This window comes from Malus domestica, chromosome 15 (genome assembly GCF_042453785.1).
Source record: "Malus domestica chromosome 15, GDT2T_hap1".
NCBI classification, from domain to species: Eukaryota; Viridiplantae; Streptophyta; class Magnoliopsida; order Rosales; family Rosaceae; genus Malus; species Malus domestica.
Genome location: NC_091675.1, coordinates 5,969,497 through 5,972,998, shown reverse-complemented (window position 1 = coordinate 5,972,998; position 3,502 = coordinate 5,969,497).

The window sequence follows — 3,502 nt, the reverse complement described above, 5'->3', positions numbered from 1 at the left end:
TGATTCAATTAACTCATATTCAAGGACAATATCGATAAGATTATCCATAATTAAAACAAACATCAAATGTGAATCTAAGAGCATAAAGAAATGTTCACAAAGTAAATGGTTTACCAAGGGGATTTGGCCAACAAGGCCATCCATGTCAAAATTCTCCTCTTCCAACGATGTTTGGTGGAGCAAAATTAGTCTCACATATTAACTATGAGAATGGTAATCCTCAACAACATTGGTAGAGACACAAACAAGTGCATAACCAGTGATCTATTTTATTAAGACGAAAGTAGATTCTGCAGGATTGAGGTTTGGGAATATTATCCCTTATTCTTGAAGTTTTAAGTCTTAGGTGCCAAGGATTATGCTTCGGGCATGATGCCACACCTTAGCAGCCCATGATTATACCATATGTTGTAAAAACAAACTCGAAATTGGATTGTGAGAGAGACATACCCAAAATTAGATTCTATAGGCTCCAGCCAAAGCTGGAAGGGTCTGTTCAGTAGGCATCTATCGAAGCAGAGCAATACCGTTCGGTGCATCTCTGCCGAAGCAGATCATGCCCTTCGGTGCATCCCTGTCGAAGCAAGGCATCACCATTCGGTTGACTCCAGTCGAAGCTGAGTCTACACCATGTTCTCACATTTATGGTAGTAATCAGATTCGAGAATTTGGTAAACTTCTGCTTTCTACATTACTGCTTCAGGAGTGAGTTAGAAACTTGGAAGGACGAGAAAAATATTTTCCAATCAAAATTCGATCGGATTTATTAACTTCATAATCGTACTCATTCATGGATGTAATCATGGTGTGTTTCAAGCAATATCTCGCATGATCAGATGGTCCATAGGAGCAAGCCAAAAAGCCATGGAATCCTTGTTCATGAGGTACTTCTGTTTGTAATGCTTTGGGTATAAGTCTTTGAATGAAGATCATATCGGAGGCTTATTCAGCTCTTCCATGCCATTGTTGGCTTCAACAGCTTCTTAGCTTCTTAATAGTCAAGTGAAGATTCACGTCTTGTACCCACATAAAGTGGTTTCTGTTAGAAACATGCAAATAAGGGAAATCGAACTTATGACGGTTTGACAATCCACTGAATTGGAGGGAACAAGATTGTGATTGGTGTTATGAGAATGAATCATCCATAAGCATCAAAGTTAAAACATTCGAGTTCTAAGACATTGTTTTCATGAAAAACATCGGGTTTTCATGGGTGTATTGTTTTAAGAAAACATCGGGTTTCAAGGGCACTAAATTTGAAACTACAGGTTCAATTTAGTTTATGAATGGTTAGTTCATAAAAGAGAGGTTCCTGTAGAACACATAATACAATATGTTGATTTAATTGTAGTGGATTTGAGTTGTTTCAATTTACTAAACTATAATAAGGACATAGAGAGAGGATATGCGGCAATAGTAGAGAGAAAGAGAGAGATGTATAATTGTGAGGTGTGTTCTATTCCACCCCATTGTGACTTTATTTATAATATCAGGAAGGTTAATTCCTTACTCTAATAAGATTACAACTCTAATAGGATAATATATAATCTAAGAGATATAGTACAATCCCATGAGGATATCCTGGATATGTTAGGATTTACACAATCACATTTTTTAATCTAATAGGACTGCAACAATTTTTAATTTTTTAATCTTAAATGTACTCATTCATGTAACTTTTCAATTTTTTTAATCGTAAATGTACCAATTCTTAAATATATCAATTAGTTGTACGTAAAATGTATTATTTTTATATAAAATGTACCCTTTTTTTTAATCAAATTCATTCAATCTTTTTCTAATCTATTTTTTAAACTTATAAGAGTACATTCCATTTCGTTGATTTGAGCATGTCAATTGTAAACGAAGAAATTTAATAATGTTATTAAGCCTAATATATATTATTTTTTGTGTGATTTTGAAAGATGTACCCATGTTTTGGTACAATAACATTTTTTGTTAAATTTGGGTGAATATACCCACACACACACACACACACTATTGGAGAGTATAATTTATCCTTTAATATTTTTAATCCCACAAATTATGGGTTTTATTTAAAATCTCATTAATATAAACAACTACATATTTCAATTTTTAATTTAAAAATATAATAACTTACATAAAATGTAACATCCCACATCGCCCAAGGGAGTGGATCATGTAAGCCTTATATGTATATTCTCATCTCTACCTAGCACAAGGTCTTTTGAGAGCTCACTGGCTTCGAGTTCCATCAAAACTTCGAAGTTAAGCGAGTTCACGCGAGAGCAATCCCATGATGGGTGACCCACTGAGAAGTTCTCGTGTGAGTTCCCAGAAACAAAACCGTGAGAGCGTGGTCGGGGCCCAAAGCGGACAATATCGTGCTACGGTGGAGTTGAGCCCGGGATGTAGTGAGGGCCCGGGCTGGGATGTGACATAAAAGACATTATTATCAACGTCAAGGATTTCGATAAAAAACTAAAAACTAATAAGGTTTTAGTAAAAAAATATTGATAGTTAGGGATTGTATCCAAAGTCTCCCTTATAATACCTAATTATGAACAAAATGGAAATCAATCATAAACTCTAGAGGAAAACAATCATAATAGTTAGGGTGGTGTTGTCCACACATACTTTTTATTATGACTAATGCAACTCCAATTGAGCTCAGTTAGTTGGCACTTCATCTATTTTATTTCTTATACACCTCTTGTTAAATTTTTGTTTTTTGATTTTCTTTAATTCATTCGATCTGGCAGTCGAAAAATAAGAGAAATGTGTAGAATGTAAAAATAGGTATGTGAATAACACCACTCTTATCCTATTGCAAACCCTAAAACGTAAAATACCAAACTTCTACTCAAACATAAAACTGAACTAGGCTACTAACCTATTGACTTTACCAAGGTGAGTCAAGTGAGATTCACCCTTAGTATATATCACTATTGTTACTAGCATATGTGCTATTATTTAAGTGAATAGACTGTTAAACTTTGTAAACAAAACACCTCATATGCCCATGTTTTACTAATTTTAGCATTACTAAAACTACAAAATACAACAATAAAAAATGTTATCCTTATGATCTTATCATATTTTTCATATCACATTTGTACCATCTCTCTATTAGAGATGAGATCCACATGTGTTGGTGGACTCTACCTCCATTAGAGAGGTGGTACAAATGTGGTGTGAAAAATGTAAGTAAGTGTAGTATTACTCATATAACAAAGTCTTAAAACTTATTTCCAAAAAAAAAAAAAAGTAATGGTAAGGAGATCACATATTTATACAATATTAATAGACAATTTCATGTGGCAACGTGATGCATACAACCAACATCTAAAGAACACAAAAACATTTTCCTCACAATACTCTCTTATTTTGCATTAACAGGTACCCCTTTCCTTGAATGTTTCTTCTCCTATTTTCCAAATCCGTAGGATGGTATGAGCATTCTTTTTACAGTGCATTAGTCAAGTTTATTGAATACAAATCAACAACTATATACTCGTTT